General features: G+C 39.9%; 1 non-coding gene across 1 annotated transcript; it reads right to left on the bottom strand.

Moving 5' to 3' along the window:
* Nucleotides 1-4,118: 4,118 nt before the first annotated feature.
* Nucleotides 4,119-4,225, bottom strand: LOC146954946 (small nucleolar RNA R71). Its single transcript, XR_015025135.1, has one exon. It is a non-coding gene; the product is annotated as a small nucleolar RNA R71 (small nucleolar RNA).
* Nucleotides 4,226-11,879: the final 7,654 nt, after the last annotated feature.

The raw sequence follows: 11,879 nt of genomic DNA, 5'->3' as shown, positions 1-11,879 counted from the left end.
ATTGTTTAGGACTGGCAGCTTGAAACAAGAGAAAGTAGCAAACTCAAGCGGTCCGTTGTTTTAGGACTGGCAGCTTGAAACAAGATGAACATTTGCGAGAATCCACTCGGCTTTTGCGAGAATCCACTCGGCTTTTGATAAGGTTTGCGAGAATCCACTCGGCTTTTGCGAGAATCCACTCGGCTTGGTAAACATATGCGAGAATCCACTCGGCTTTTGCGAGAATCCACTCCGCTTTTGCGATAATCCAGTCGACTTTTGCGAGAATCCACTCGGCGTTTGATAAGGTTTGCGAGAATCCACTCGGCTTTTGCGAGAATCCACTCGGCTTGGTAAACATATGCGAGAATCCACTCGGCTTTTGCGAGAATCCACTCGGCTTTTGATAAGGTTTGCGAGAATCCACTCGGCTTCACAAAAAGTTTGCCGGAATCCACCGGGCTTATAATGAGTGACATCTTTGGACCAGACACACTGGGGATGACAATTTTGATTGTAAGAAGGTAAAAGTCAAATGTTCATGTGTGGAAACTTGCGGCTTGATCGAACTGAAGAGACACGACCGAAACAAGATTTTGGTGACTAATGCAATCATGTGTGAATGATGTCATGTATATGTTGTGTATGCATGAGTGCATGAATGCGGGAAAGTATTAATGTATGAATGTATGATTGTATGAATGTATGAATGTATGGATGTAGCTCGTACGACTGTATAAATTGGATATGACAGGCGACTCGACGAAACGAGACAAGATATGTAGGATGGGAGGCGGACTGACATCGCAGTACAAACACTCGGCAAACTTCCTTGGAGATGATATTATTGTGAACAAATCGAGCCGTTGGCGGTGTAAAACCCGACACAAGGTAGCAACTGATGCCTCTTGGGGATAGAGCCCATTGGGTAACCAAAAGTCTGGAAGAAGTCGCCGTTTGTAAACTGGCGCAGAGTGCTCTTCCTCTGGCATGCTTCAACAGTCATGTTTTTTCCTTTTTTTGAAAATCCCTAACTTTTGCCTGGACCGCCCTTTCGGGTTTTCAGTCCACCGGGAGTATATTCTTTTTTGTGCCCCTAATTTTTGCCTGGACTCCCTTTCGGGTTTTCAGTCCACCGGGACGCTCTTTATTGCCTAAGTTGCCCTTTTAGGTTTTCAACTTAGCGAGCTTTGATTTTCTTTTTGTTTTTTTTTTTGTATCCTTGGACTGTGACATCATCTTGCTCAAAGCAAAGGTCCTCTTCATAGTGTTTAGTCATGTTTCTCTTTCGGAATGTAACCGTTCTCGAGACGGATGTTGATGTACGCTTCAACTGCTCACGAGTTCAAAGAGAGTGTGTTTGTCGTTCACACTTTTCAAAAGACGTAAAAAAAAGTTTTGTATTTTGAAAATTTTTGCTTCAAGTATTGCCATCAAAAATAGAAGAAATTTAGCAAATAGAATGAATGGGAGTTCCAAATAAATGGGCACAGGCTCAAATTTGATGAATTGAGTGGTGACCTGCCAATGGCATGGCTCCACAGATCTTTGAAAAATTTGGAAAATGGTAAATATATTGGAAGGTACATTGAACACAATAACCGTTATACTCCCTGACAACTTTGAATGCCCCTGTTCCGAGTCTTTGATCTGTAGATGCTTTGAATCGGAGGTCTTTTGACGACTGCATGCCCCAAGTGGACTGTGCTGACTGATGCAGTTACTTGTCATGATCCTTAACTTTTGCATAGATTGCCTTTTCGGGTTTCAACCTATCAGGATAATCATTTTTGTTCATGTCTCTAATTTTTGCCTGGACCGCCCTTTCGGGTTTTCAGTCCACCGAGACGCTCATTTTTGCCTAAGCCGCTTTTTAAGATTTGCGACTTATCGAGTTTTTTTTTTGACAGAGTATTTCTTGACTGCACCGGCATTCATAGGACGTGTGATTTTGTCACCATCCATAGTTGTAAAAGTCACTGCACACGAAACTTCATAGTTAGACGCCCACTTGCCCCTGGAGTCTGGTGGGAAAGTATTACAAAGTTCCATTCTTGAAATTCATGGGGACGAACCTTTTTGTTAGAAGCTTGTTTCAAACCTCTTTTGATATATTTGTACAGGGTCGTCATGAGTTTAAATTTGATCAAGCTTGGACTTTAGAAGAACTCCTATTGACGGGACTTCGACCTCCACGGGAAGCACGACCTCCATGTTGTATATTGGGGAAGGAGGGAGGGTTGCCCCTGTTGAAATATGTACTGAAGTACGATGTCCATGCGAGGCAACGGTAACATCTCATGCCAGTCTTTGTGAGTGAATGCCATCTTCTGGACAATCTGATGAGTCATAGATAGTCTTATTTATTGCCTTATTTAGTTTAGTTTTATTTTATTGCATTTTATTTTAGTTTAGAATATTTTACTTCAAATTATGTTTTATTTTATTTTAGGAATAAATATATGGTGGAAGGTGCCTTGGAGCAAAAGAAAGAGGACTGGAACAAATACAGCGCAAGAATACGAAGATACGGGACAAAAATATGTCCCCCCAAAGTCAGAAGCTTGGCACGGCCCGTGCCAACATGTGGCACGGCCGTGCCCGTCTCCAGGACCTGTTTTGCTGCTTTTCTTCAAGCCCAAGTTACCCTGTTGCAGCTTTACCGTTTTATCCTTTTAGTTGCTTAGTTTCTAAGTCAGATGTAAAGCTATAAATAGAGTAGATCTCCACCATAAACAATCATGCTTTACTTTGTTTATTTCAATTGCTATTTTAATAAAAGTCTTTATTTTCCCTTTTACTTTCTCTGCAATTTACTTTACTGTTATTTTCTCTCTTCTTCCCCCATGTCTACGATGAACATGAGTGAGTAGACTTCTTCGTCTTGGGATTATTGGGGAGTCTAATGACTCAATCCTAAACAAAACATGTCTAAACCCTAATTTCTATGTAACCCTAATTTCTAATCTAGATTCACCGTCTTAACGTGGATTAACAATTATCAAACTGTGGAAGCGAAAGCGGAGGGTTTGATAATCGTTAATCCATCATCCCAAACATCAATTCATAAAGCGAGAGCGGATTCTTGATGTTGGAACAAGTGAATCTAGACAATAGTTGCAAAACAGTGAAATAGTCTTTGCAACTATTGAGACAAAGAGTAGTTTCAATCCTCTATGCATCTTCTAGTAATCATGTCAGTGAAATAGGCTTGGTTGCTAGAAGTAAACTCTCACCGGACTTTCATCGGAAAGGTGAGGGGCTAAGGGAAACCGGTCTTTAGAAATTAGTGTGTAAATCATGAAATTAGATGTTTAGGTTTTGTCTAGTGAAGGATTAGTCATTATGATGAACCAATGATCCTAAGGCCCTTTATTATTATTGTTTTTACCTTCAGCAATCAAACTCTCTTTCATTAACTTTCTCTCCTCTAATCATTCACTAAAAGTTAATTAAGTTGAACAACTCCCTAGCGGAACGATAACTCTACTTACTACTATTACTTCGATAGGCCGTACACTTGCGGTTTGGCCCTATCAAGTTTTTGGCGCCGTTGCCGGGGAGTTAACTAATTTAATTAGCTTTTTCTTAGTGATTAGAATTCTCTCTTCTTCTCTTTCTTTTTCTGTTTTTAATTTTATTTTTATTTTTCTGTTATCACTAACTTCTTGGGTTCTCAATTTTTTATGCGAAAAACCAGAAATCGAGTTGTAATAATCAACGAGATCGAAAGGTATTTGCATAGACGAAAGAGAGACGCACGAAATAACACCGCCATGGCCAAACTCACTCTCAAAGAGTATGCAACGCCGTCTACGGCTGAGCCACAAGCTGTTATTGTGTACCCAACGGTTGAGGATGACAATTTTGAAATTAAGCCTGCCCTACTTAACTTGGTGCAGCAAAACCAATTCTCGGGATCCCCCACTGAGGATCCCAATCTTCACATCTCTGTTTTCCTACGAATTAGTGGAACCATGAAGGAGAACCAAGAAGCCGTAAGACTTCATCTCTTTCCCTTTTCCTTAAGGGATAGAGCTAGCGCTTGGTTCCATTCCCTTGAAGTCGGTTCCATTACTTCATGGGATCAGATGAGGCAAGCATTCCTTGCCCGTTTCTTTCCACCATCTAAAACCGCTAAACTTAGAGACCAAATCACGCGGTTCAACCAAAAAGATGGGGAATCTCTCTATGAGGCGTGGGAGCGTTTCAAAGAAATGCTAAGACTTTGTCCCCACCATGGCCTAGAGAAGTGGCTTATAGTCCACACTTTTTATAATGGCTTGTCTTATACCACTAAGATGTCTGTTGATGCAGCTGCAGGTGGAGCACTTATGAACAAGAACTACACGGAGGCGTATGCCTTGATTGAAGACATGGCTCAAAATCATTACAAATGGACCGACGAGAGAGCCATCACTAGTTCTTCATCCTCCAAAAAGGAGGCAGGTATACACGAAGTCTCTAACTATGACCACCTTGCTTCTAAAATTGATACACTAACTGAAAAACTTGAAAAACTCAATGTTAGTGCTATCAATTTTGCTTCTACTCCTTCTTGTGAAATATGTGGTATAACTGGTCATGCTGGTGTTGATTGCCAACTAGGTAGTGCTATTAACGGTGTTGAGCAAATGAATTATGCTCAATACAACCAAGGGATGAGACAAAATCAAAATTTTTATAAAAACCAAAATCCCTATGGACAAGTAGCACCACCCGGTTATGCAAACAACCAAAGATTCACTCAGAAATCCAATTTGGAAATTTTGTTGGAAAATTCTATTGCCAACCAAAACAAACAACTTCAAGAACTTAAAAACCAAACTGGATTTCTGAATGATTCTCTTTCCAAGCTCAATACCAAGGTTGATTCTATTGCTACTCACTCTAAAATGCTTGAAACTCAAATCGCTCAAATAGCCCAACAAGTGGCTACCTCTTCCCAAACACCGGGAGTCTTTCCTGGTCAAACCGAAGCCAATCCCAAAGCCCAAGTTAATGTCATATCTTTTGGGGGTAGTAAGTTAGGCGAAACTTTTGCTAAGGTTAAAAACATTGGGAAAGAAAATGTCAAGCCCTTAGGTGATAAAGTTGTGATAGAAGAAGCAAAACCACTTGAAGAAAACAAAACTCCATCCCCCTTAAATCCTGAAAAGCTTAAACTAGAGGGTAAGTTTGAAAAATTTGTTAACATACTTAGGAAAATTTGCATTAAACTTCCCTTTGCTGAAGCTTTTTCTAGGATGCCTCTATATGCCAAGTTTTTAAAGGAAATTTTTTCAAAGAAAAGGGCTATAAAGCATAATGAGACAATAGCCTTGGCTAAGGAAACTAGTGCAATCATCCAAGAAGCACCCCCTAAGCTTAGAGATCCAGGTAGCTTTGCCATACCGTGTGAAATTGGGAATGAAACCATAAACAAAGCCTTATGTGACTTAGGAGCTAGTGTTAGTTTGCTGCCTTTGTCTCTTCTTAAAAGGATAGGGATAGGAGAGTTGAAACCTACCGAAATGGAATTAAAGTTAGCTGATCGTTCTACCATGAAACTTGTAGGATTTGTCGAGGACATACCTGTTAAGATAGAGGGGATATACGTCCCCACTGATTTTGTAGTCGTTGACATTGAAGAGGACGATGACGTCCCTATAATCCTAGGTAGACCTTTCCTCGCAACTGCAGGAGCTCTCATTGATGTTAAACTTGGTAGGATAGTCTTTCAAGTGAGTGATCAAATGGTAGGATACGAGTTGGAAAATGTTATGAAGGGTCCCGCTCTTTACTCTTGTTGCATGCTTAACGATCATGTTGTGAAAGAACGTTTTATAGCGTCATCTACACAATATGATATCTTTGATCCATTCTAAGGACTCTTTCTAACCGTCAAGCTAATGACATTAAAAGAGCGCTTCGTGGGAGGCAACCCACGCATTCTACTGCTTTTGTTTTGTTTTTCTTTGTTTTAAGATGTTTTGTAGGTAATTGTCCAAGTTGATTCGAAAAAATGGAAAAATTTTGAAGCCCCAGGACCAGAAAGGTGGCACGGCCCGTGCTAGGTATGGCACGGCCGTGCCAAGTTTTTAAAAGAAAAATTGAAGATTGAAGTCAGAAAGATGGCACGGCCCGTGCCATGGGTGGCACGGCCGTGCCCGTGTTCTTGTTGCCTATATACACAATTTTTTTCTTTCTTCTTCCTCATTCACAAACAACAACCCTCTTTCATCTTTCAAACTTCTCTCTAAACCTCCATAACCTTCAAACCTTCAAACCCTCATATCTCCCTCAATTCTTAACCAAATCACTCAATTCTTTCACCAATCAACCACAAACTTCATCCAAAACAAAAACCACCAATCAAAAACATCCTTCACCCATTCAAACCCATAATTCACCAAAACCCTAATCTTTCAAAACCTAACCCAAACACCACAAAACCTTAACCAATCTCCACATCCAAACCAACAAACTTTCCTTAAACATCAACCCCAACCCTAAACCAATCCTTTCCACCACAAATCCTCCCAAACCCTAAACCTTCAAAACCAATTCCAACAAGGGTCAATGGCTTCAAGAAGAAGTGGTAAAGAACCAGCAAGCTCTCAAGGAGGACCTCCCCCAAAGAAGCAAGCACAAGTGAAGAATCATGGAATAAACTTCAAAAACAACAAGCAACAAGACAGGTATAAAATTCTAATCTCTAAACACTTGCATCCTTCTCGTTATCCTGATCCCAATACTTTAGATGTGCTAGAGCTGTTTGATGATGTTTCTAGGATGATAGGAAAGTTAGGTTGGACTGATTTGCTAAAACCTATGCGGGGTTATGAAAACTTCACTTATGAATTTTTAAGCTCAATTGTTTTCACTAAAGATAAGTTGAATTTTGATAACCCTAACCATAGAGTTGTTTTTCGGTTGATGAATATGACATGTCACTTCAGCACTTTTGTGAGGCCTTAGGTTTTGCAAATGAAGGATATATTCATGATCATTGGGATCCTAGCCTAAAACCGGATAACTATGACCCAGCTGCCTTTTGGACACGTATCACCGGCGTTTCCAACTATATTCCTAGAGCCAACAAAGCTAGCAACATCCACAACCCCGTACTTAGGTACCTCCAAAGGGTAATGGCTTGCACTATTTGGGGTAGAACCGAGCTAGGAAACACTAGAACCGATGAATTGTTCATGCTATGGGCAATGCTCCACAACCACCCCGTCAATACTTGTTTTTATTTGATTGATTACCTAGACTTTGTCGGTACTAGACCGGCCGGTAGAGGAGACATAGTGGTGGGTGGCATCATTACATATATAGCTAGGTGTTTTGGAGTAGGTGAAGATGAGGGGATCAAACCAATTGAGGGAAACAATAGGCTTAACATAGAAACCCTTATTGCTATGAATTTCATCAAACATCGTCCACCGCTCCATTACCAACTTAAGCTAAATGTGCCAATCGTGTTTTTATTGCCTAACCCATCTCGGACTACCACCGAGGTGGAAGAAAATTGGTTGTATGTTAATGATGTGCAGGTTCTTGGTGAGCAAGATGATGACAAGGGAGAAGGTGCTAACTTGCACCAAGAGGGGCACCATGGCCATGAAGCCGGCGAGCTTAATGAAAATCAAAGATGGACATGGATTCATAATGAGATCGAGAGGATGAGCACCGAGCAACAAAGGCAATGTGTTTAGATATCCGGCCTTCGCAATGAAGTTCAAAGGGGCAACCGTGTCAATGATGAAAATAATGAGATGCTCCGTCGGATGATGCAACACCTCCAACTTCAAGGTCCTCCTTACGGACCTCAATAAACAAATGTGAGCTTTCCTCTTCCTCTCTTCTTCTTCTTCCTATCTCTCTCATTCTTCTTCTTCTACTCCTTCTTTCTTCTTCTTTCTTCTTCTTCTTCTCTTTTAATTTCTTTTTCTTTGAATCATTGAGGACAATGCTTCCCCTAAGTGTGGGGGGGCCTAATAAAGTGTCTAGAGTCGTAGTGTTCCCAAACTCCCTTGAACTTTATTCTTTTGTTTTGTTTTTATAGCAAGAGGAATGACCAGTAGCTTGTTTTTAATGTAAAAAATGGCATGAAAATTTTTGTTTTGTCTCTTTCTTAAAGGTTGCCTCTTGTACATAAAAGTAGTTTCTTGTGTTTCTTATGTTCTTGCTATGCCCATGTCATGTTTTATTGTGAAATTCTCCAATGAGAAAAGCACCCGGTTGCAATCCTTGAGTAAATGTATGAATAGGTATTTTAAGGAACACGTTCTATCTTTAGTGTTAACGTAGACCCTTTAAAATCTTAAGAGTAAAAGTAGTATAAGTTTGTGTGGGAAAATTAATCAAATTGTTCTTAATTGTTATATTCTTATTAATTTGTTAATGTTAAATGGGGCGGGAGAATGGCACCAACATATGGGGGAAAGGACAATTACATCCTAACTTCCTAATTGTGGTGGTGACTCCTTAATTTGAACTTAAAGTGAAACAAATTCATCAATGCTAGGGGGAAAGGACAATTACATCCAAAAAGACTTCCTACGCGGAGATGAAACAAATAAATAATTTTGCAGCACTGCTTAGGGTGATTTTGAATCTAGGGGGAAAGGACAATTACATCCGAGAAGACTTCCTACGAGGATAGATAGCCCCTAAGCATCTGCAGCCCCTTGTGCTTAATTGTTAAATTAATTCAATCTTAACTTAAATTCCCATCACTCTTATATGAAATGAAGAAAGGACTTGATGGGTTTCAAAAGTAAAGAACAGAAATAAGAGATGAATTTATGATAAGAAATGAGATAAAGTTTGTAATTGATAAATCTGAGATCCACAATTACAGGAAATAACAGAGAAAAGGAAATAACAGAAACAATTGATAGTATCACTATCAATCCCAAAAGCACGCAGGCTTCCCCAAAAATCACTCTAGGTGACCCCACAAATCATAACAGAATTATTCCTCTCCAATCCTTCTATTTGCTCTGTTTAAATAGCCAGCTTGTGACTCTCATGCCTTCCTTGCCACGTCACCCCCTTTAGCTGCTTTTATCTTCTGCCTACTATAAACCTTCCAGACTCTTGGCTTAGGCCCATATTCCAGGCCCACTTCAGCAGTCACGTTTCTATCAAATCCACCCTCCTTAGGAACAGCCTTGTCCTCAAGGCCAAATTCAGGAAACTGACCCTTCAGAAGCTCATTGTCCTCCCATGTAACATCTTCTAGAGATTTATGCTTCCATTTGATCAAACTCTGATGCACTTCAGTATCCCCCTGTCTGACAATTCTGGAACCTAATACCTGTTCCGGATACACATCCTCGTTACCATCAATTTCTAGTTCCTTAGGTAATTGACCCTGCACCTGATAGTTCCCCACAGCCTTTTTGAGCAAAGATACATGAAATACTGGGTGTATTTTTGAGTCATCAGGCAGCTTTAATTTATAAGCTACTTCCCCAATCCTTTCCTCAATCTGAAAAGGGCCATAATATCTAGCAGCAAGCTTTTGATTTATCCTTCTAACTACAGACTGTTGTCTGTGAGGTCTAAGCTTGAGAAAAACCCACTCTCCTTCCTTAAAACATAAATCCCTCCTTTTTTTGTTAGCATAACTGGCCATCTGCTCCTGAGCCTTCAACAGATGCTTTTTTAGCTGACTCAATGCTTCATCCCTTTCCTGCAATTCTAAGGCTACAGCAGCCACTTTAGTTTCATTAGTCAGGAACTTAACTATTGGAGGCACCTGCCTCCCATACACCACTTCAAATGGGGTTTTCCCAATAGAGATATGAAAAGTAGTATTGTACCAGAATTCTGCCCAAGGCAGCCAAATGGACCAAGTCTTAGGATTATCAGAGGAGAAACACCTCAAATAACTCTCTAAGCATCTGTTGATAACCTCAGTCTGCCCATCCGTTTCAGGATGATAAGCAGAGCTCATTTTCAGCATAGTCCCCTGTAGTTTAAATAACTCCATCCAGAAATGACTGACAAATATGGGGTCCCTATCACTGACCACTGAGCTAGGAATTCCATGCAGCCTCACCACTTCTTTGACAAATACCTCAGCAATAGACTTTGCAGTAAATGGATGTTTTAACAAAATAAAGTGACTATATTTTGATAATCTATCCACTACTACTAAAACAGCCTCATAACCCTTAGATTTAGGCAACCCAGTAATAAAATCTAATGATAAATCCTCCCATACTGCATTAGGAATAGGCAAAGGTTGAAGTAGACCCCCTGGTGTTATAGCACTGTATTTCTGCCTTTGACACACATCACATGCTCTGATAAAATCCCTCACACTTTTCTGCATTCCCACCCAGTATAAAGAATCAGCCAATCTTCTGTAAGTTCTCAAGAAACCCGAGTGTCCTCCAGTTGGGGAGCAATGGAATTCTTCAAGTAACCACGGAATTGAGGAAGATTGTGGTGACATAACTAATCTTCCATGATAGAGTAACACTCCCTGTTTCACTTCAAACCCAAGATGAGACTCAGGGTTCTCCTGCACTTTGCTAATTAACTGCATAATGTAAGGATCCTTGTTTATTTCTTCAAGTAACTTCAACCTATCTTCCCACAAAGGATAAGAAATGATGGTATTTATTTCTCCATCATCATAAACTCTTGACAAAGCATCAGCTGCCTTATTCTCCAATCCAGGCTTGTATTTGACTTCAAACTGGTAGCCAAGTAGTTTTGCCAACCAACATTGTTGATCAGGTGATGAAATCCTTTGTTGCAGAAAGTGTTTCAGACTCTTATGATCAGTGTAAACCACAAACTCTTTCCCCAGCAAGTAATGTCTCCAGTGTTGTATGCATAACACTAAAGCCATTAATTCTTTTTCGTAGACAGATTTAGCCAAATTCCCATCTGAAAGAGCTTTGCTAAAAAAAGCTATAGGTTTTTTCTCATGCATTAACACTGCTCCAATGCCCCTACCAGCAGCATCACATTCAACTTCAAAAGGTTTATTGAAATTAGGGAGCACCAAGACTGGAGGAGTTGTCATCACCATGTTTAGGTGTTGGAATGCCTTGTCTGCCTTCTTCCCCCATAAGAAATTATCCTTCTTAGTCAACTCAGTCAGTGGTTTAGCTATTTTTCCATAATCCTTGATAAACCTCCTATAGTATCCAGTAAGGCCTAAAAACCCACGTACACCTTTGACATTTTTTGGTTCTGGCCATGCTACAACACACTTCACCTTCTCAGGATCTACTGCTACACCCTCTCCTGATATGATATGGCCCAGATAATCAATCTGAGTACATCCAAATCTGCATTTGGATTGATTAGCTATAAAACTGTTATCTAATAATACTGCCAGAACTAACTTCAGATGATGCAGGTGTTCTTGTTTACTTTTGCTGTATATTAAAATGTCATAAAAAAAAACAAGAACAAATTTTCTCAAATAGGGTCTAAAAATATCATTCATAGTGGCCTGGAAGGTAGCTGGAGCATTCATTAATCCAAAAGGCATAACCAAATATTCATAGTGACCATTATGGGTTCTAAAAGCAGTTTTAGCAATGTCATTCTCATGCACCCTAATTTGATGATATCCAGATTTTAAGTCTATTTTAGAAAACAGTATAGCCCCATTAAGTTCATCTAATAATTCATCAACTATAGGAATGGGATACTTATCTGGAAAAGTAGCTTTGTTCAAGGCTCTGTAATCCACACACATTCTTCAACTCTGGTCTTTCTTTTTTTACTAATATCACAGGACTTGAAAAAGCGCTCTTACTTGGTCTAATAATCCCTGCCTCCAGTAATTCAGCCACCTGCCTCTCAATCTCTTCTTTTTGATGATGATGGTATCTATAAGGCCTGCCATTAATGGTACCATGATCAGGAAACAAGTTAATCTG

Source organism: Medicago sativa, chromosome 1 (assembly GCF_051527215.1).
Source record: "Medicago sativa cultivar Bolivia chromosome 1, Bolivia_mono, whole genome shotgun sequence".
Lineage (NCBI taxonomy): Eukaryota > Viridiplantae > Streptophyta > Magnoliopsida > Fabales > Fabaceae > Medicago > Medicago sativa.
The sequence above is the reverse complement of the archived record's forward strand: the minus strand, read 5'-3'. Positions and strand labels throughout refer to the sequence as shown.